Raw genomic sequence first — 22,867 nt, 5'->3', positions numbered from 1 at the left:
GGCACACACTGACATTCATTGCCACATGTCAGCACATCCAGTGACACTGTCACACACTCGCTGGTACACACTCATCAATACGTTCTTGCTGACACGTTCTTGTGTGTGGGGGGACACACAGGTCACACTCCAACGCATACCAGTACTAACACACCTTCATGCTCATGTACACATGTTGACCTATCCTGATACATACACTTACACAAATGCTAACACTCTCACTGAGACACCCAACAGGAACACTTACGTTGGCATGTCTGTCACCAACAAAGTGTTCAAAAGACCACACTAGTGCTGACCCCCACAGACACACATCAGACTAATGCCCAGACAGACACCCCGGATCGCATGCCAACAGCCCATTGGGCCTCTGACACACTCCAGTCCCCACAAGTGAAGTGGAAACGCACACACCACACCGGGTGGGAGGCCCCCTGGAGCCTGGGAAAAATGCTTCCCTTCCAGGGCTTCCTTTCCCTCTGACCTCCCCAAGGGCTGCAGATCTCCTCCAGCAAGGGGGTGGGCAGAGGGGGCTGGGGTCTCCCTAGGAGCCTGCCCTGACGCAGAAAGGGAGAGGTCTGCCTCTGAAATGGGAAAGTGGGACAGAAAAGGGAGGGGGGCTGGGGCCCAGGACAAGCCCCTGTCAGGCAGGCATCTTTGGCACCCTCCATCCGCCCTTTCGCTCCACCAGTTCCCTTCAGTTCAGATAGAAGCTTCTCCCGTATCTCCTCTTATGCTTTCGGCATGAGCCCTCTTATTCATTCTTTTCCTCCTTTACCCTCTTCTGTCTTTGTACCTCACTTCTCCCCAGTCTCTTCTTCGTCTATGCCCTGCCTTACTCTCTCCCGACTTCCAATAACTATTTACAGAACACCTGGTGTGTGTGAGGCATAATGTGGGGCCAAAGGTGTGCAAGACCCACTCCTTCCCCACGGAGCTCGTAGACCAGAGAGGAAGGGCCCCCGTGGCCATCATGTTTTGGGACCACTGACAAAGCAGTGTAACACTCACTGCCATCTGACACTCACTCTCAACAACCTGAGAAAAGTCGTGCAGAGATTAGCTCCATTTTCCAGAAGAAGAAACCGGGGCTCAGAGATAACTTGTGCTCTGAAGGTTTAAAAACTGCCTCCTGCTGGCTTTGCGAGGAGGTTAACTTTGCTCTTCCTGTTTTCCTGAGGGGGAACCAGAGCTTAGAGAGGTTACCCTGACTTGCTTAAGGTCAAGAGGGGCCAGAGGCTGGAGTCTGCTTGATCCGTTTCTCTGGAGCTCACTGTTGGGCACTGTCAAGCCCCTCATGGACCCTGGTTTGAGGTCTGGGGGGGATGAATGGCTCTGTGGGTGGAGGCCCAGCTGGTGGTGGAGGCTGCAGAAGATGCCGAGGCATCTGCATTCACCTTGATGGCTAGCTCCCGTTGCAGTCGGCTGACCCGGGACCCAGGTCTGTGTCCTCAGAGGAACATGTGTGAGTCTCTTCCACCATGTCCAGGTACCCCAGTGACAGGATCTTCCTGATCATGGAGGTGGGACTTTTCTCCCTGCAGGGAGCCAGAAGCCCTTCCCCCTCCCCGTCGTCCCTCTTGTGCTGCTTCGCCATCAGGGTGACTCAGCCCCTCCTGGGCCTTGGTTAGCCTCACTGTGACTGGGGGGAAGTGTCGTTGCTCTCCTGCTGGCATAGGTTGTCAGCAGGATGGGCACCTGTTGGAGACCCTATCTCTGGAGCTAGGTATTTTCCATGACTTCCCTGCTGTGTCTCTAAGTCACTGGGAGCTTGAGGACCTTAGCTTTCCCACCTGTAAATCATAGCTATCCATACCTAACATTTTCAGGACCCTCCCTGTGTTTTCTGAATACACCTGGCAGGGGAGGAAGTGCTGCTGGAAGCCTGGTGCCTAGACCTGGCTGTAGTCCATGGGATGGTAGCCCCATTCTCTCTCCCAGGCTCCTCTGTAGTCCCAGGAGGCCTCCCTCTCCCTTCCAGACAGATTTCCTGAGTAATTTGGACGCGAAAGACACAATCAATAATAGGCCATGCCTTGCCTTTTCTGTAAAGCATGGGATTCTACTTTATCTCTGACTTAGACGAGGAGACGGCAAATGTCTAATACCCTAAGGATCAGGAGTCGTGCAGCCATCCTGCATCTGGATTTGCCACCCCCATATGAAAGTGACAACGGGAATGAGTCAGAAACAGTCACTGGGCCTGAGGAAGTTCCAGGGTCAGGGGGGAAAGAGGGTAGGAGAGAATATCTGGATATGATAAATTACAGGTAGTGTGATGACTCTTCTAACAAGCGCTCACGGAGCGATCAGACAGCCATTCTGCAAATGTTGACTGAGTGCTGGGGCTGGTGGTTCAGGGATGAATGGCTCTACTCGGTTTCCAAAAGACTGAGAGCAGAGCGAGGGATTATCCTGCAGGGTGACATGTGCTGAGGCCAAAGGAGGAGTCCCCAACACAGTTTTGGCAGGGGGCATGGTGAGGGATGCTTTCCTGAGAAGGAGATGGCATTGGAGCAAGAAGGTGGGGCTGGGGACGTCATTCCTGACGTGGGGTGAGGAATGTGACAAGGTTTAGAGACATGAGGCAACACGTGCCGCCTACGGGTTGGGCTGGGGTGACGAGAGTGAGCACAGGCTGGTTATCAACAGCCTGGGATGTCAAGCTAAGGAGAGGTTTTCTCCTGAAGTCCCCAGTGACTCAGAGAGGAGTGTGGGGAGGGCGGGGATGGGAGCAGATTTGTGTTGCAGAAGGATGCCTTTGGCAGTGGCAAGGTGCCTTTGGCCACCTGATGTGAAGAACTGACTTACTGGAAAAGACCCTGATTCTGGGAAAGATTGAAGGGAGGAGAAGGGATGACAGAGGGCGAGATGGTTGGATGGCATCACTGACTCAATGGACATGAGTTTGAGCAAGCCCTGGGAGTTGGTGATGGACAGGGAAGCCTGGTGTGCTGTAGTCCATGGGGTCGCAAAGAGTCAGACACGACTGAGCGACTGAACTGAACTGAAAGTGGGGCAGGCCTGGATGCAGGGAGCCCAGTGGGGAGGCTGAGGAGGAGCCTGGGAGAAAGTGAGATTTGAATTAAGGCTGTGGCAAGCATGGAACTGAGAAAGATGAACAAGGAGGTAGAGTCTCTTAGCCCTACTCGTCCGGTGCCAGACATGTGCCAGATTTACATGCATGATCTCATGGTCCTCCCTCTGATTCTATTAGTGCGAGGACTGTTTCCATTTTCTACACCAGGAAACAGACTAGGAGAGATTAAGTAATTTGTGCACTGCCATTCATTCAATGAGCTTTTGAACCCAGGCCTATCTGCCGTGCTGCTCTATGCTTTCACCCAGAAGGAGGGGATTGTCTGACTCACAGGTGACCTCCCCTACCTTGCTGGCAGCCCCATTCTCAAGTCGAGCATCCCTTCTGTTTCTTCCTATTCCTACCAACTCAACTGACAATGTAAAGGATCAAAGTTAGACAATAAGAAGGACTTCCCGAGAGACAATGGGATGGAGCGACATTTCCTTTTCTACAGATGTTTATGAACTCTTCTTTTTTGGCAAGGAAGGAGGGTGGGTGTGATGGGGACACGTAATCACCAGCTCTCTGTGAAACTTGGCTGTGGTCTCGGTGGTTAAGCTCTGTGTGACCCATCTTGGCTGGAACATGGGGGAAGTCCTGTGGCTTTGGCCAGGGTCACTTATGGGACTGCTGGGAGTGGAAGCATTGAGCCTGACCCATCGTCTCTGATCCCTGGCTCTAGGCTGGCCTCTGGGCTTCAGACCTCTCCACAGCTGTGTTCCTTCTGAGCTTGGGCCTCCTTCCCCAGGGTTGAAGCCTCCCATTGGCATGCGTTCAGGGGTCCTGAGTTGTGGGTGTGCCATACACTGGGGATTCAGCAATGGAAGAATAACAGGCCAGGAGTCAGCACACCCTGAGTGGCCTCTGGCCTCTGCCAGGCCATCCTCCGCAGTGACCATGCTGGCCATCTAATGAGACCTGCAATGGGTGGCAGCTTGACGGGGAGCCAGGCTGGAAGTTGAGGAAGATATTGGGGGTCTTCTGCGTAGATGGGTCCAGATCTCAGGGTAGGGATGGACATGGGAGGCAAGCATTATGAGAGTCTTCAGTTTAGAGATGGTATTTGACTTGGCGATTATGGATGACATGGCACAGGGAGAAGGATATAGAGTTTGAAGAGATGGTGGCTGGGGGCATTTGAGGCTTTGGAGAGCACGTGTGCATAAGGGTGGAGGGAGGAGAAGGGAAAGAACAGGGGAGGCGGTGTCCTGGGAGCCACAGGGCAGGGAAGGACCAGCAGAGGATGGAACTGGGAAAGACCCCTGGCATTTAGGCAGAAGGCAGTGGCTGGTACCTTGTTGAGAGGGGTTTTGATGGAGCCATGAGGGCAGAGCTGGGCCACAATGGGCAGAGGAGAGTAGGGAAGGACCTTGTTTTTCTCTGCCTGGAGCTGGTAGGGAGCCTCTTGGAAGAAGGGTGTGAGGCCCTGGGCCAGGGGCACTGGGGGCTCTGGGTGTGGGGACCTGGGGGGTGAGGCTCAGCTGAGGACTGGGAGGGATGCTGCAGAGGTGTGAGATGGTCACAGCGGGGAATGTCTGTGCTGGCTCCTGAGAGAGGGGCCGCGCTGAGTTGGGCAAAGGGTCTTGAGAAAGACTTCCTGGGAGAAGGTGCCCCCTGAACTGGGTCCTGGGGCATGTGGAAGGCTTAGGTATTCTGGACAAAAGGAAGCGCCTAGGTCCACGTGAGGAGTGAGGCAGCGGCCATGGCGAGTGGGCTCTGGGTGCTGAAGTGAGTAGGTTTCAAGGCACTTTCTACTCAGGTTTTCATACCTCACATGTCTTTGTTACCCAGTTGGTGAGCTCCTTGTGATTTGGGGCTATTTCTGTTTCCTGTTGGCTCATCCATTGTCCAGCTCTGGATCTGGTTCATAGGAGATGCCTGGCAGGGATGTGTTGGCTGGACTGAATTACTTCCTCCCTTCTTGCCTCTACTGTCAGCCCAGGGGCTCCCTAGGTCTTTCCCATTAGGGAATGCTGAAGATGGAAGCCGTATTTCCCAGATGAGACCTGGTGCTGGGGGATCGCCTCCATCAGACTGAGAAGTCCTGAAGGAGAAGAGTACCACTCCTATCAGAATGGGCTTCCTGCAAGTGAAGCCTGGTTCTCCCACATTGGACAGGCTTCTGCAGGTGGGAGCCCTGACTCCAACATCAGGCAGGGGACTTCTGGGGGTGGGACATGTCTTCAGGATGAGCCCTGCTGGGGTTAGAACAGGGACCCTGATGGGTCCTGAGCATCGTCCGTCCCTCCTATGTGCAGGATGGGTCCTACCCTGGGGGTGGCTTGAGTACTAGTAGGGGGATACAGAACAGAGGGGGTGGGACAAGACAGGGCGGCTGCTTTAGAGAGGGGAACAAAGGACACTGTTGTCCCAGCCCCCTCCCCCCTCCCTCCCAAGGGGCCCTGGCAGGGCCATCTCTCTGGAGACGCACCCCCCCTTCCTGGGCCTGGCCCCGTCTTTAGTCCCACTTAAGAGGATCTGCTTGTTCCTTCCCAAGAGACCCCGTGCCAGATGAGGCCCCCGGGAGGCCCGGCCCCAGGGATCAGACCAGACAGGTCCTGGATTTCTGTGTGATTGAATTCACCACAGCCCGGGAGTCGCTTTTCCTCTGCCTGGGGCTGGGTCTGGCCTGGCTGAGACCATAGCCAGTGGGTCCTCATGTAACTGGAGAGGGATCTGGAGCGGGGGTGGGGGTGGGGGTGTTGGGGTCCGTGTCAGGGCAGCAGGAGGCAGGACTCCTTACTCAAGGTCTGAGTGCTTCGGTGGCCATGCTGGCTCCAGCCTTTCTCCAGGTGCGCTCAGAGGCCCAGAAGGTGAATGAATGTGGCCCCACACGAGGCAGGTGCTCCCTTCATCCTGGCCCTGAGCCTCTGGCCCCCAACTGGTCATCCTCGTTGTTTTGCAGCCTCACCCCCTTCCCTCCCAGCAGTTGTAATCAGTGGGCGTGGATGATTTTTGGCAGAGGACCACAGAAGGGGTGGGGAGTGGACTGCTAGGCTGTGCTGTCCCAGGAGGCTCAGAGATTCGCTCTAATGCTTTCTCAGTGCTGTGTGACCTTGGGCACAACATTCACCCTCTCTGAAACTTGGTGTCCCTATGGAAGTCAGATCAGCCAGAGGACGTGAAGCTCTTCTCCTGGAGTCAGTGTTTCCTGTGTGCTGGTAGTGGGTTTGGGGGTGACCTTCCTTCTGGAGGGCAGAAATGGGGGACTGGGCGGTTCAGGCCTCTGCCACACAGCAGTAGGACTGAGATCACTGGGGAGCTGGGCCTAGATGGCTGTGGGTTGCGTTCTTCCCTGTGGGACCAGGTTGTTGCCTCAGCAGCCTCCCACCGCTCAAAGCACCTGCAGGAACTGGCAGGCAGGCAGGTCCTAGGACACTTCATTTTCTCTGCCCAGGCCATGCCCTCCTCAGGTGCCTACAGCCTCCTCTGTGATCTGATTAGCATATATTAAAGGCTGATTAGCATAGTGGTTAGGCTCTAGGAAGAACCAGATTTCCTGGTTTCAAATGCCAGCTTGCCACTTCCCAGCCTGGCAACCTCTGGTGACTATTTAATCCCTTCTCTGCGGAAACTCCCTCAGTTGTAAAATGGGGTAGCAGTGGTGTTTGCCTTATAGGTTGTCTTAAGGATTAAATGAGTTAAAATAGGTACAGCTAGGAGATAAGCCCCTGGCACAAGTGCAGTGTTGCATGAGGTTGGTTCACAATGCCCTTCCTGTCCTTCAAAGCCTGGATCACTCATGGATCACTCATGGCCTCCTCCTTTAGGAAGCCCTCACTGATCTCCAAGTGCCTTGTGACTCTTTTTTTTTAACTGTATATTCATTCTCTCTCTCTTTCTTTTGGCACTCATGCCTCTGTGTCTTTGTAGGTCCTGGTTATTTGCACACTCATGATGCCCTTTGTGTGAGACCAAGGGCACTTGGCCCGAGTCTGTTGTCCCTTTGCACCTGTGTAGACCTGGAGCTCCGTAAATATTTGTTCAGTGAAGGAGGCTAATGTAGGTGTTCCACTGAGAAAAGATACATTTGGGGAGGGCATTGTGGTGGGTGAGGACAGAAAGACACCATTGCTGATTCTGAAATGTCTAATGATGGCCCAGAGTCACAGGCATTCGATTGTTCTCTGTAATCCAAAGGACGGAAGGCACAGGATGACGGCTTTACCTTCGCTAGGAGAATGTGTGTTCAGGCAACCTGGCGAGGGGGTCGGTGGCTCATTCCAACCTCTGTTCCTTTGTTCCTGCTGCTCCCACCATCAAGAATGTTATCCTTTCTTCTCTCTGCTTGTCCAAATTCTACTTCCTCAACACGTGCCCAGCCATCACTTCCTGGCCTGTTGGAGAGGGTGGGCTCTGTTCACCACACCCATCCTCAGACATTGATGGAGCCTCTCCTGGGTCTGGGTAGTCATCACCCTTTAGGAATCTGGCTATAGTATGTCCAGTGTGGTTTGACCTGACATGAGGAGGGGACCATGGCTTCCGATGACCCGGCGGTGGTCAAGGAGCTCTTTATGCACCTGGAGAGCCCTCCTTTGGCCTGCTGGCAGAGCACAGTTCTCCCCCACGGCTTCCCACTGGGCAAGTACTCAGAACCCACCTAATTACTGAGGACAGAGTTCTGGGCACCGGATCCAGCAGGCTGCGATCATAATCAGCTAATTAAACCACCCGAACACTGCTTCTCGGTCCAGCAGACAGGAGAAAGAGGGGTGGTGAAGAGTCGTGGGAAGGAGAGGGATGCTCCACTCCGGGAGAGTTCAAACACCAGGTCTGCTGAGCCGAGCTGGGAAAGGAAGCAGGAAATGGGGAGAGAGGGTGGGGGGCAGGCAGGGAGAGGGACAGCCAGATGAGAGAGGGTGCTATCTGGGGGCCACACTCGAATGAGATGAATCAGAGCAGCCATCTGGTCTGGGAGGCAGGGATCCCACTTGGTCACTGTCGCTGTGACATCGTGGACAAACTGCTTTTCCTCTTTGGACCTCAGTTTCTCTGTGTGTCAAGCAGCGAAAGGGTTGGCCTGGAAGGTCCCTGGAACCCTTTGATTCGGTTCAACAGCTTGCAGGGGAGGAGGTGTCAACAGCAGACTGTGTTTCTGCCCAGTAGCCTGGTCTCTTGCAGCCCTGTCTTCTGAAAGGGGCGGGTGCTGCTTGGGACTAACCCAGCCTGAGACTGAGTCTCTGTAGGTTAATCACGAGGGAAGGGCGTAGATGGCATTGGGCAAGTCCTTGGCCTCTGTCGTGCCTTTGTCCCTGCTCTGTCCTCCTGACGTCCTGTGGCTCCCAAATTAGTGTCCTCAGCGAGTGACCGTTTAAGGTTGTGCAGTATCCTTTCCAACAGTCTAGAAATTTCCTAAGAAGCACCCTACAAGTGTAGGAATGGGCTTCCCTGAAGGTAAAGCCACAGGTTTGGAGTATGGATCTCAGAATCACAGAGACTTGGCTTTGTTGTCTAGCAGTATTGCTCCCTGACCTTTGGTGAGGGTCTTAAACTCTCTGGGTGTCAGTTTTCTCATTTATGAAATAAGGATAATATCCTCTATTGCAAGTAGTTGCTATGGGCAGAGAGGGTAGGGATTTGATAAAAGTCATTGTGACTCTTAACACTGGCAGTGGACTCAAGCTTTTCTTTTTGCCTCCTGTCTCCTGCATCCCCTCCCCCTTCCTGTCCTGCCCAGGACTGTGTGCTCTGCTGGGTGTGCGGGGGTGGGGGGCTGTGCTGGGCAGGAGGAGAAGGTCAGATGATGGCTGGAAAGGGAAGTGAGATTGCCCAAGGGAGGGGAGGGTGGAGCAGTTGGTGCTGGGGCAGACGGGGCCCCCCTCCCTTTTGGCCCTTCACTTGTGGTGGGTTCTCTCCGGGGAAGTGGGGAGAGCTTGGGGGGTCAGGAAGCTGGGGGCAGGGGAGGGCGTCACGGAGGGTCCCAGGCTTCTCTCCTTTATCCCCACCCCCAGGGGCTGGGTGTAGAGCCAAGGCCCTGATTTTCTGCCAGAGAAGCCAGCAGACCTCTGTTTCACACACTCAGACAACAGCCCTTCCTGGTTCTCAACCCCTAGCGGGAGGTGTCTGCTTGAAGCCGGGGCACTTGGAAGGCAGTGCCTGCCTTGGAGGTCTGTGAGGTCTGGAGGAGAGGCAGCAAAGGAGGGGACCAAAGCCGCCTCGGCCTCCCCACGTCCCTCCCCGCGCCCCTCCCCGCAGTGCTGGGCTGTGACAAGCCAGGGCCTCTGACTCCAAGGAAGCTGGTTACATAACTCAGCCGGACTCCCTGCTTCCTTCTTCCATTCTCCCCAGAGGTCTCGGGAGGTGCTGTTTTGCCGCTTTGCTTTGATTCCCAGGCCCAAGAGGTCATTGAGACCGTGCCCCTGCCGAGGGCAGTGATAGGCGCTGCCCACACCATCTCAGGAGGAGAGCTGCGTGCGCTGCCCTGCTGCAGGCACCGGCTCAGCTCTGCACGCTGCCCCCCTTCCTATGCTCCTGGGGGCAGAGCTGCAAAGGGGAGAAGCCTCATTAGAGGAAACAGGCTGTGTCCTGAGATAATTTGCCTGCAAAGTGGCCCGGAGGGAAGCTGACCTCTCTGCAGCTAGAGGAACAGATAATCAGCATTTTCCAGTTTGTTCAACTCAGTTCCACAAACATTTCCCCAGCACTTGCCGGGTGCCAGGCCCAGACCTCCACTCAAGGCATGTTCCCGAAGCCATCTGCCCATCCACCCTGTCCCTGGCCCCGCCGTGGCGTGTCTCTCCCAGTGGGCAGCTGTCTTAAGAGGCGGCTCTGCTCCCATCTTCCTGCTAAGACCATGCCCTTTCTCGCAGACTGGGGCCTGGCTGTCCTGGGTTCTGGGGTGTCAGGGGCCTCATGACAGGAAGCATGGGGATTCCTCTGGGCTAAGCTTTTTTACGGTTGGTTTATGCCCTTGGTTTATGTTCCCAGTCAGCGCCCCCCTCCCCCAACCCTGCCTGTGGACAGATACCTCTGTCCTCACCTGCCTCACCGCAGGCCCCAGGCTGGGCCTTGAGGTATGAGGAGGAAACAGACAAGTCTCCACCCTCTTATCACTGGGGAAGAGGGAAGAGATCACACCAGAATGCTGTCAGAAGTGGGGTGATGGGAATTCGTTTATACCAGGCGCAGAGCAAGCCCATTCATTTATAACCCGGGCAGAGCAAGCCCGGTGGATAAGGGTTAAAGGCAGCTGCGCAGAAACGGGGAGGTCATGGCAGCAAGCTTAGGAAGGTGAGTTTGACTTGAACCAGAAGTGACGCTTGTCTTGGCGGTGCCTGTGACTGATGTTCTCAGTGGGGACTGACTTCCTTCATCAGATACTTGGGCATCCACTATGCGCCAGGCACCCGAGTCAGACACTCTCTTCCTCTGGTGTCAGTAAGGGGTGTGGTGGGACTGCTAGAGGACACAAAATCTAGGGTGAAAAGTGAAAGTTCTGCCACGTGACATCAGAGTGAGTGTTCGGGTCTGAGGAGAAGAAATGGGGCAGGTGTAAGAGGAGACACCAGGCTCAGCAAGCCCTCCATGGAAACCAGGGGTTGCCTGGGTCTCCCCTGGTGGTGGGCGGGGGTTGGGGGGGCAAAGGCTTCACTCCAGCTGAGAAGACCCTGCAGAGGTCTGATGACTGTTCCCAGAGTGATGGACGTGAAAGAGCAGAGAAACCGTGTCTTATGAGAAACAGCTCTACCCTTGGGGGTCATAGAGTGGGGGTGGGGCACATGCCTGCAGCTCTAAGGGCTGTATCTGGGAACACGGAGGCCAAGTCGTGGCGGTAGAGAGAGGAAGCTCTTGGGGTTCTCACCTTCCCTCCATATCAGTAGTTTTGTGTCCGTGTGCTGAGTTTTTCTGCCTCTGGGCATAAAGTTTCCATCCTTTCTGTATCTGTGCTAATGAAAGCACCCAGCACATTAGGAGGTTGCTTTTATTCTGGGTCTCTATAGCTCCAGGGCAGTGGAAGAAACCTGGAAGCATTTTTAAACTCGGTAAGGAGAACTTTCTTTTTTTGAAACAGATTTTAATGTCCTAAAAATGACAGAGATGATCACACGGCATAATGGAATGGTTAATATGCACATTTTCATTTCTTATATTATTTAGAGTGTTCACTTTGGCAGCAGCGACTCCCTATGCATACCTGAAACATCTCAGCCATCTCTGACGCTCACAACTTTGCAGAGTCAACTTTGCCAAGAAAATTAATAATAAATAAAGCTTTTTAGTAGAACTTTCGAACAAAGAGCCATAACCCAGTCCTAAACTGAGCCCTGGCACAGATGAGTTTTCATCGGATTGTAGAGGTGGGGTGGTGGTGGGGAAGGTTCTGAACTCCATGGAGAAGAGAAACCCTCTCCTAACCGTCAGGGCACTCAGCCTGATGGTGATGGATAGATACATGGTTCCATCACCAAAGTGCTTTTCTTCTCCCCATTCCACAGCCACCAGCTCAGTCCAACCCCCACATCTGGCATGGACTATTGCAGTGGTCTTCTGCTTAGTCTAAACCCCTCAAACCCTCCTCTCATTCTGAAATTCGCATCTGACCCTGTCCTTCCCCAGCTTAAAAACCAGTCAGAGACTTCCATGGTGGTTCAGTGGTTAAGATTTCCATGCTCCCAATGCAGGGGGCGCAGGTTGATTCCCAGTCAGGGAAGATCCTGCATGCTGCGTGGCATGCCCAAAGAAAACACTGACCTGTTTCCTCTGTTTCCTGTGAGAAGGTTGTATTCTTCCAGTGGCACTGGAGGCCTTTTCGTCTCAGGCTCCTATCCCGATTCTCCCCACCACACAGCTAACATTCTGGCTACACTGACTTTTTTGGATCTTCCCCCACAGCCTTTGTACTTTCTACACATATGTGTCTGTTCAAGCCAGTCTCTTTGTTTGGAATGCATTCCTCTCCTGCCTGGTGAAATCTCCCTTGTATTTTAAGGTTGAACCTGAGCTCAGTGCAGTTCGGCTAAATACAATGCAGTTGAGCTGCATTGAGTACCTGCTGTGTGCTTGGACATGACACCTTCCCTTGGCTCTGTGTTCACTGCCCAGGCAGAGTCAGTGCGCTGCTCCATGCTCCCTTGGAGCCTTATAGGTTTCCAAGACGGAGCGTTGTGCTGTAATTGGCTACTGTCATGTCAGTTTCCAGTGCTAGAGGGCAGGCATGTGTCTGGTACCTAGTGGACCTCCAGTTCCTGATGTGGGTGAGGCCAACCTGGGTAAGGTCTGGGTTTGCAGAAGTGCATTGAAACGGAGTACAAGCAGCACTCACACACACACACCCACACTCACACACACACACCCACACCTGTTATACTCAAATAAATGGGGGCCAGAATTGGGTATTGGGTAAGGAGTGAGTCAAGGAAAATTCTCAGGAGGAAGTGAACCCTGGGCTGCTGACCTGAAGGAGAAGCACTCTTTCTTCTTCTCACTTCCCTCCTGAGCCTGACTGAAAGCAAACAGCTGAAACTGTCGAAAGGGAAATGCATACATTTTTTAATAGGGGTTGGGATCTCCTAGCCTAGAGATAGGAGAAGGCAATGGCACCCCACTCCAGTACTCTTGCCTGGAAATCCATGGATGGAGGAGCCTGGTAGGCTGTAGTCCATGGGGTCGCTAAGAGTTGGACATGACTGAGCGACTTCACTTTCACTTTTTACTTTCATGCACTGGAGAAGGAAATGGCAAGCCACTCCAGTATTCTTGCCTGGAGAATCCCAGGGACGGCGGGGCCTGGTGGGCTGCCATCTATGAGGTCGCACAGAGTCTGACATGACTGAAGCGACTTAGCTGCAGCAGCAGCCTAGAGATGATTAAATAGGTGTATACCTCCTCCTCCCTTCCTTCCATATACATTTTCTGAACCTCGAGGAGATGCCAAGCACTAGGGCTACAAAAATTGATTAAATAAAACATGTCTTTGTATTTTTCTGTCTTAATGTTCATGTTGGAGCCTGTCCTTCCCTTTATCTGTCTTGTTGGAGTCCAAGTCTTGGCATGTCACTTATAGCTCTGGGACTTGAGGACTGGTCACATCATTTTTCTAAACCCTAGTTTTCCTATGCATGCGTGCATGCAAAGTTGCCTTAGTTGTGTCTGACTCTTTGCAACCGCATGGACTGTAGCCTTCTAGGCTCCTCTGTCCATGGGATTCTCCAGACAAGAATACTGGAGTGGGTTGCCATGCTGTTCTCCAGGGGATCTTGCTGACCCAGGGATCAAACCTGTGTCTCCTGGGTCTCCTGCCCTGCAGGCATATTCTTTGCCGCTGAGCCAGCAGGGAAGCCCTTCCTATGCACACCATGGAGGTGATAACACATCCGGTAAGGTTGCACTTTGTAATGTGTATGAGGGGCTACACAAGTGCCTTTGACAGTGGTCCGTCTTGGAGTGAGCACTGCTCTCAGACCGCGGGCTTCTTGAGCACGGGGAGCGTGTCCAGTGTGTCCTCCCTGCCCAGCACAGGGCCAGGCACACAGTACATTAGAGTGATCAACTATCCCAGTTTCCCTGGTCTGTCTCAGTCCCACATCTAGGGAAAACTCTCAGTCCTGGGTGAGTGGAGGCCATTAGTTGGTCACCCTATACCATGGTCTCCATAAGGGTTTGTAGAATAGATATACGGATGAATAAATCATGAGGGACAGAGTCAGGACTTGGAGAGCAAAAGCCTGCATTAAGTGGCTGGCTTGTGGTATGAGAAGTGGTCTTGTGAAGGGTCTAGAAGGCCCAGCAGGTAGAAGGTGGGAGGCGGCCACTGGGCCCTTTACTGCTCTGCAGGGAACACAGAGGCCCTGAGTCTGTAAGGCTGTTGCTTTCAAGTAGGTTTCAGGCTTCCAAGGCCCATGTGCTCTTCGTCAGACTCAACCAGGGAGAAGGCAGTCATTGAGGTCCACTTTCACTTGGCGGGTCTGTCACAAGCGCCTAGTCTCTCCTTTGCCTTTGAAGCTAGAGGCCTTGGCTCCTCCGCCTGCCATGTTTGGCCAGTCTGCCCACTGCCTTCTGAAATGTCCACTCCAGATGAAGTGGAGGCCTGGGCCCAGAGGTGGGAGAGCAGGGCTGCAGCCCCATTCGCCAGCTCAGGCCCAGAGAGAGTGGGGCCTCCGTTTCCCTACCTGTTCCTTGGGGAGGCAGCCCCTCCTGCCGGGGCGTTTGAGGGGCATTGCTTGAGGAAGTCTCTGTGGTGTGTCTAACACTATGTGCATGTGCTGGGCTGTGCTTAGATGCTTCAGTCGTGTCTGACTCGTCGAGACCCTATGGACTAGCCCGCCAGGCTCCTCTGTCCATGCAGTTCTCCAGGCAAGGATACTGGAGTGGGTTGCCATGCCCTCCTCTACGGAACCTTCCTGACCCAGGGATCAAACTCGTGTCCCTTGTGTCTCCTGCATTGGCAGGTGGGTTCTTAACCACCTGGGGAGCCCAGTGTGTGCATAACTAGTGTTGTTGGTTGTCCACATCTATAAATGGGGACGATAAAACTTGCTCTGTATAACTCGCAGGACTGCCGTGTGGGCCCAGTGGGATGTAGGAGGTGGGAACACTTGTCAGCCATGTCATAGCCTTTAAATATTTGGGGAGGAGGGGGTCTCAGAAGAGCTGCTCCTGCTGGCCCCGGGGTTCCAGCTGCAGGTGGAGGCAGGCCCTTCCCACCAGGCGTAGAGGGACCCTCTGGGGTGCGCCTTGGCACTGCTGTCCGTGTGACCACACAAACCCCGTGCCAGGCCCTGTGCTCGGGTGGCTCTGCTTCTTCTGAAACCATGGCAAGAGAGAGAAGGCTAGACAGATGTGGCAGGGTTTAGTAGCAGCAGGACGCGGGACAAGAAGAAGGAATGTTCCGGAGCCTCGTCTGTCTGTTGGGCTGGAGGCAGGGCCTTTGTGAAGGCGGGTTGTGCTCAGATCGCCTCTGGGCCCTTCCTCCAGCCCAGAGGCGGATTCACCGTGAGGCTGGTGCCGCTTCAACTTCAGGCCTTCACGCTCCAGGGCCGTTTCCAAGGCCCAGCAATGTGTCCACGGGCTCAGAGGGCTTGAGAAATGTGCACAAGGAAGAAGATATTTTTGTTTTTTATAAGAGAGCTTCCAAACTACATGAGCTTCAGTCCCTTTCAAGCCTGGATCTGCCCCTGCTCTGGCCACGAGTCCTTTGTGCCAGGAGGTTGGCGTCACGTCGCTGCACGTCCTCAGGGAGTTCTCATCCCACTGTGGACTTGGTCATCACTTAGAGCCCTCTCTGCTGAGGCAGGACCTGAAAGACATCTGGGAGAGCCAGTTCTGGGCCAGGCCAAGCTGGAGAAGGAGAAGGGGGCAGCAGAGGATGAGATGGTTAGATAGCATCACCGACTCAATGGACATGAATTTGAGCAAACTCTGGGAGACAGTGGAGGACAGAGGAGCCTGGTGTGCTGCCGTGCACCCAGGCTTTGCGGAGAGTCGGACATGACTTAGCACCTGAACAACAACAACAACAACAAGCTCATAGCTCTTGCTTGCTGTGTCAGTAACAGACTGGAAAGGTCTCTCTGCCCTCAACCTTACTCATCTGTGAAATGGGCATAGCTCCTACCAGAAAAGGCTGCGGAAAGGTTGTCATGGGAGCTCAGTAAATGTTGGCAGAAGCTGGATGGACATGATGCAGGGAGCCCACCCCTTCTGTTGGGATAGCGTTGCTAGCTGTCAGATTCACCTGCACTGTACGATGCGGGGCAGGGGGTGCTGGTCAGATGAGCTAAGAGCGGGGAAAGGGTTCATAATCTATGAACTACAGCTCTCTTTGTCAACTGAGTGGCCCTTTTGTGTGGGAGGTGCAGGGTGGAAGTCTGGACTGTCCTTTCCCACAGGTGGAGGGGTGGTGGTTGGTGGTGGTGAGGAGCCTAGCTGAGTTTGTGCCTGAGCAAAGCTGCCTGTGTGGGCTAACCTGACCTTTCTTGCTCAGAAAGGAAGGTAAGCCGGCAGGGTGCGTTGCTTCCCTCTGCAGATTTAGGGAAAGCTGGCTGAGTGGTGGTTGCATCCTGTCCCTTCCGACTTCCAACATCAGTGCCCCTTTCAGGGAGTGGGGGAGGGAGGAGCTCAGGCGGGAGCTATGAGGTAAGAACATGGGTTTTGGTGTCAGGTCAGGTTTCACATCCCACCCTTACTGCGTGTTATGTCTGTGACCTTGAGACAGTTATATATAATTTTTATGAACCTCAGTTTTTCTCATCTTCAAAATAGGGTTGATAAGGGAATTTCCTCACAGTCTGCTGGTTGGGGCTTGGCACTTGCATCCCTGGTCAGGGGAACTAAGATCCTGTAAGAGGCAAACCATGATGCTTCCCCCTCCCTCTGCCCAAATGGAGGTGATAATATCCTCCCCAACACCCCAGGGTTGCTGTAAGGCCTAAAGGAGATAATATAGGCTAAGCACAGTGCCTGGCACACAGTAGGTGCTCAGTATATGCCGATTGTCCCTCTCTTCTGCCCCGTGAACCTCATCATCCTGTCTCGCACTCCATCCTTTACCCTTTGGAGAGTGCCCTCAGTTGGGCTTCGAACTCCCTGGGGGCATCTGTTGTGTTTAGTTCATCCACCTTTATGCTCCAGCCCTGGCACAGCACCTTCAACGCACTTTGAATTGGTTGGCGAGAAGCTGCACTGGCCCCAAGAAAAGAGGACTAAGTTTTAACCCTAACTCAGTGCACACCCACTGTGCGCTCCTGCCGAGGCCTACTGTGTGGAATCTGCTCTGCAGAGCTTGAGCGGCTGCTTGTAACTTGCTGGAATCCTCTGCGCTGGCCGCTTTGTTTTCTTTTCTTCCAAGCACTTAGCACTCATGTAATCAAATCAGTCTTTGGTCAGCCTTTAAGATCCATCTCTCTCCACTGGAATGCAAGGGCCACAGGAGCTGTGTCCCCAGGTCCCATGCCTGGCACAGGGGACACGCATACGCTTTTGTTGGCTGTCCTTTTCTTTCCCTTCTCTGAGCTCAGGCTTGGTATCCCTCCCAGCCCAACCCCTTTCCAGCTGGGGCAAGTCTTCCTGCTTCTTTCAGATTCAATTTCCTCATCTCTAATGTGGGCATAATGGTGGTCCCAGATAATCAAGTGATCAGCTGGGCCTGGAGCAAGGTAAGGACTCCATCACATCAGCTCCTATTTTTAAAATGATCTCCAAGGGTCCTCGCATTTCTGACCTTCAGTGACCTTACCGCCTCTGGCTGGGAGGTGACTGGGGAGAACATTCCATTCCTCGCAGACCCTCTGCACTGGTCTCACAATGGATTTGGAACTCTGTGCAAACTGTTTATGTTTCCCCAGCAGAGTTTATTACCCAACTGGGCCTTCTGCAATTAATTACGAGCCGAGCAAATAACTTGTCCCTGGGAGGCTGGGCTTGGCATAAACATTTACATCCAGCCAGGGGCCAGCCCAGGGGCTAGGCTCCTTCTTCAGACTCAGGAGCACAGAACGGTTAGAGGATTAGGGTTGGGACGGCTGGGATGGGGTGGGGGGTGGGGCCAAAGAGAAACAGCTTTCCTTCAACAACTTTTCCTGGGCCCCCATCTTAGCCTTTCAGGTGCTGGGCCTCTGCCTTCTCTTTTAATCTTCTTCAGTACCCCACAAGTAGAGTCCCTGTTTGTAGATGAAGAAATATGGAAGAAATTGAGGCTCATGTAAATTAAGGGATTTGACCAAGGACACACAGCGTGCAGGAGGGGCAGGATCTGAGGGTTCCCACAGCAGCTGTGAAGAGCAATAGACTAGAGACGAGAGGACAAACAGTGGGAACTCACTAAGAGAGTGAACATTCATCTGATCGTTGGTCATTCATTCATTGTGTATGTGTTGGCCCCTGTCGCACGTGAAGGGGGCGTGAGGAGGCGGTGGTGACTCTTAGTGACTGGGCTGAGACTGTTGGTGCCCAGTGAATGCTGGAAACTCCCTCAGGATGTCCATTAACAGACCAGCTTTGGCTGAAGGAGGTTTCTTGGAGGGCTAGGAAGGGGGCGGCCTCTCTGAGTCTCTAGTGGTCATAACCGCCTCATCTTATGCCAAGAGATGGCTCCAATGTAAGTAGGCTCTAAGGTCAGCCTCCTTATCCCAACCTGGAATGTGGAATCCCAGAACCTTGGCCCCCTGCCTTTGAGCTGAGAAACCTCAGAAAAGATTTATCTCCAGGAATAGCAGGGTCCCTCTTTTATGTCTGAGAGGGAAATGGCTGATTGGCAGGGGAAACCTTCCTTGCTCTCCTGATCCCCCGGCCCTGCCCCACGGAGGGACTGTGAGTACTGTGTTTTCTAAAGGCCCCTCTTCCAGCCCAGCAGTTCCTGCTCCCCTCCACAGCCCCACCATGCAGCTCTCTGGAGCCTTCCGCTGGGGGCCGTCTTCTGTCTTTGCAGAGAGGAGAGCTGAGACCAGGGAGGAAAAGGTACCCGTTCTGGATATGGTGTGCCTGGATCCTGGAACCCCTTGGCTTCAGGTCACGCTGGAGACTGGGGCCCAGGCTGAGCCATCCACTGCGTGTTTCCCGATCCTGGCCCAGAGCCTGGCGTGTGGTAACTGATGCCCAGGAAACATGTGACCTGGGGGAGAAGTGACCGGCTGATGGGACACGTAGGAAGGACACTGTGGTCTGGGAGGCAGGGGGCTTCAGTCCACGGCACTGTGTCTCCCAGGAATGGACCTTCTGGGAACCGAGGTGAGATGATAGTCCTCACCCTCAGGGCTGTGTTGAGGATCAAAAGGCAGCAAGTGACTATTCACAGTGGACAAAAAGTGGAAACCAGTGGCCCTAACGTTCATCAGTGTATGCGTGGGTAAACAAATTGAGGTCTGTTTATAGCATGGAGCATCATTCAGTCAAGGAATGAAGTACTGATGCATGCTGCAACATGAACCTTAGAAACACTGTGTCACGTGAAAGAAGCCAGACACAAAGGTCACATACCGTGTGATTTCATTTATATGAAATGTCCAGAATGAATTCGTCCATAGACCCAGAAAGCCAGGGCTGGTTGCTGGGGCCTGGGAGGAGGGGCGGCTGGGAGAAGAAACCACTTGGGAGTGATGAGTTTTAGTGTGGAGGGATGGAAATGTTTTGGATCTGGAGTAGAGGTGGTAGTTCTGCACAGCGTTGTGACTGCAGTAAATACTGCTAATTGTTGACTTCAAGCTGGTAAATTTTGTTATGTGAATTTCACCTCAATAAATTATTGTTTTAATTGCTAATAATAAAAGCAGCATTGTGAGGAGGAGGCCCTGGAGATGAGATACGGGTGTTCGGGGGTGAGGCTGCTGGAGAAAGGATGGGTAGAGGGAGGGGCTGTGACAGGGAAAAGGTGTCCAGTGGGTGGCACTTTGGGAGCCTGATTAGGACCAAGGGTTCCAGAATAAGAATGGTTGGGGGCTAAGATGTGTCCTTGGGCTGGTTATTCAACCCCTCTTTGTTTCAGTCTCCCCTATCTGGAAAATGGGAATCATTAAGTTTTTATTATGGCAATCTAAATCTTTTATGATCAGTCCTGAATATTCATTGGAAGGACTGATGCTGAAGCTGAAGCTCCAATACTTTGGCCACTTGATGAGAGGAACTGACTCATTGGAAAAGACCCTGATGCTGGGAAAGATTGAAGGCAGGAGGAGAAGGGGACGACAGAGGATGAGATGGTTGGATGGCATCACTGACTTGATGGACATGAGTTTGAGCAAACTTTGGGAGTTGGTGATGGACAGGGAATCCTGGTGTGCTGCAGTCCATGGGATCGCAAAGAGTTGGACACGACTGAGCCACTGAACTGAACTGAAATCTTTTATGATGGAAAGCTTAACAGTTTTCTTGAGGATTAAACTAGTTAATATTTGTGAAATGCTTAGAATAGTGCTTGGCACAAAGTAAGATCTGCATAAGTGTTAGCTACATTTATTATGGCTCATTCACATTTTTATTTATTTGTTCATTTACTGAGCACCCCTGCTGAGCCAGGCCCCCGGGCTGCATTCTGGGGACACAGCTGTGAACGTGACTCAGGGTCAGCTCTGAGGAGCTCCCTCATGTCCAGCCGTGCCTGCAGCTTCAGCTGTTAATGAAAATTGTTTATCACTTCCCGCTTCTCTGGAGCTGCCTGAGCAGGCACTGTCTCCCCTGGGATCAGACAGGTCTCCTCCTGAAAACTCCCCCTGGGTTTGGGGGCTCACGCCTTGGACTTGGAGGGAGGGCTTTCCGGGGCCTCAGTTTCTCTACCTGTCAAGGAGGAGGGCAAGCTGGCCGTGCCCTGGGGTTCCTCTCAGCCTCTTGTGGCCTCCAGACCTCTGAGTCACATGGTTCACCAGCCTGTGTTTGGGATGGGTCTAAGGTGTCACATCTGCTGAGATTTAATTTATAAAAAGTAGACAGTCTTTTTTTGGGCTGGCATCTGGGGCAGTAGGGGTTGGCAGGGAGTGGGGGGACAGGTGGTCCTTCCTGAGCTCTAGCCTTCACGGACTGGGCTCCTGCCCGCTTTTGGGTATGACCAGCCCCCATCAGTATTCCCCACCCCCCAGTAATCACTCAGGCAGAGTCTGACCACAGCTCTCCTAGACTCAAACTGTCTGATTCTTGCTGCCACCCTGTGGGCACCTCTTCTGTTGCCATCCATAGTCTATGGCACCTCCAGTCTATGGCACAGTCTTGGTACCTCCTTCCACCCCTTCCACTGACCTCTGCACGGTCATATGCCTTACCCCCTCACTGGGACAACCAACACACACACACACACACACACACACACACAGAGTCACCTGGCCACTTGCACTCCCATTCACCCCCAGCAAAGTCTTGCTGAGTGCTTGTTCCCCTTTCTCATCCTCCAACACCTGGATCCACACCCGCCCATCCCTCGCTCTCCAGCCACCTGCCCTCCGCCCCCCATCCCAGCTTGGTCTCCACCGTTGGTTTCCCTTCCCAGATGCTTGTCACTGAGGTTGTCTCAGGGCAGAAGGGCAGAAAAGTCCTTCCAGGAAGGAGCTTGCTGTCTCAGTTTCCTTTTAAAAACAAAGCTATGTCTTGAGTAACATGAATTGGGCCTTCCAGAACTGCCCCCCTGGTGGTGGAAGGAGGTACCAAGCAGGCAGCTGAACAAGGAGAGGAGGGGAGGGGCAGAGTCAGGCCAAGCCAGGCTCTCTGGGTCTTGGAAAGCCCCGATGTATTCGTATTCCCCTTATTTCTCAAAGACACAGGCATCTCATTCTCATAGACACGGTTCCCGGCCCTGGAGAGCTCGGCACACTGTGATCAGGGAGGGTTTCTTTGCCAGAACATTCATTTTATTCAGCCCTTCGCTCATTCATCTGTCTTTGCTCTGTGCCAGGCCCTGTGCTGAACCCTGGGGACAGAGTGGGGTGGGACCTGGTTCCTGCCCGAGGGCCGATGAGAGAGTCTGCTTTGTACTCACCGGGATGCCTTGCCTCTGATATGTGCCATTCATTCATTCCCTCATTCAGCAAATGCTGGCTGAGTGCCTGCCACGTCCCTGGCACTGTTCTAACACTGGGACACCAGCATGACCAAAGCAGGTGACAATCCTTACCCTCACCAGCCTCACCAGGCTGTCATCCTAGAGACGGGAATGACCAGAGTTTTGAGGGGTCATTTAAAAGAGCTGACATTTATCGTTCGGTAATTATTTTAAAAACACAAAATGCTTCACATTTGGACAAGAAGATAGCAATCATCCATAATCTCGTGACTTAGAACTTTACGAAACAGTTTTTTTTTGGTCTTTGCGATCCTTGCTATTATGTGTATATGTGTCCTCGTGTGTATGTGTCCTGTGTTCAGACACAGTTGCGCTTAAGCTGTGTATGACATTTGGATTACTGCTTTTTTCCTTCAGCGTTTCCCGTGTCATTAATTTATCCTAATATCCGTGTTTGCTAATGACACATAAGAGTTCCTCATGTGACTGCTCAGCAGTTTATTGAACCATCCCCTTATTTGGTATTTACGTTATTTCCGGTTTTTTGCTATGTAAATAATGTCGGAATGATTAGCTTTAAAGTCATCCGACCGCTTCTGGAGGGCAGAATGCTGGAGGCTGCAGAGGTCCCAGGCTCACGCCACCACCTCCTCCCTTCCTGCCCATAAGCGCCACCTTCTTCCCTCTGGGGGAAAGGAGTTTCCTTCTAGGTAACTCTCAACATGAGGTGTTCCATTTATCTTTAGCTACATAACCAATCACCCGATAACTTAGTAGCTCAAGCAACAACATTCATCTCTTTATCTCCCGGTTTCCATGGGTCACGAACATGGGGGGAGTTCAGCTGGCCAGTTCCAGCTCAGGGCCTCTCCTGTGGTTGCAGCTGGCGTGGGGCTGTGGCCGCTGGGTACTTCCAGCGAGACCTGGTGATCTGGCGTCTGGCCTTGTCCCACTCTTTCTCTTTCATGGCTGCCTTTCTAATCTAGGCCACCTTCATTTTTCACCTGGATGAATAATATCAACTAAGCGCACCACACTCTCCATGAGCCAGGTATTGTCCTATATTGTCCTAAGCTCTTTACACACATGAAATCGCTTGTGTCATCCTCACAACAGGGACCTTCTTGGTGTTCCAGTGGTTAAGACGCCTCTTTCCAAGGCAGGGAACTCCAGTTCAATCCCTGGTTATGGAACTAAGATCTTATGTACTGCATGGCCAAAAGGTATATTAAAAATACTTAATCCTCACAACAACCCAAGGAAGCAGATGCTGTTGTGATCTCTCTTCTAGCAAATAAATGGCAGATCCGGGACCTGAACCTGGGGCAGCCTCCTTATTAATTCCGCCCCTTCGCTAGTCTCCC

The 22,867-nt window shown here is 53.0% G+C and overlaps 1 protein-coding gene across 2 annotated transcripts in view; it reads left to right on the top strand.

Moving 5' to 3' along the window:
* The window catches only part of ARRB1 (arrestin beta 1), a 78,177-nt gene that overhangs the window by 496 nt on the left and 54,814 nt on the right, over nt 1-22,867 (top strand). The gene's annotated exons all lie outside the window — the stretch shown is intronic.

This window comes from Bos javanicus, chromosome 15, assembly GCF_032452875.1.
Source record: "Bos javanicus breed banteng chromosome 15, ARS-OSU_banteng_1.0, whole genome shotgun sequence".
In the NCBI taxonomy this organism is placed as follows: Eukaryota; Metazoa; Chordata; class Mammalia; order Artiodactyla; family Bovidae; genus Bos; species Bos javanicus.
This window is presented reverse-complemented; position numbering and strand designations above follow the sequence as displayed.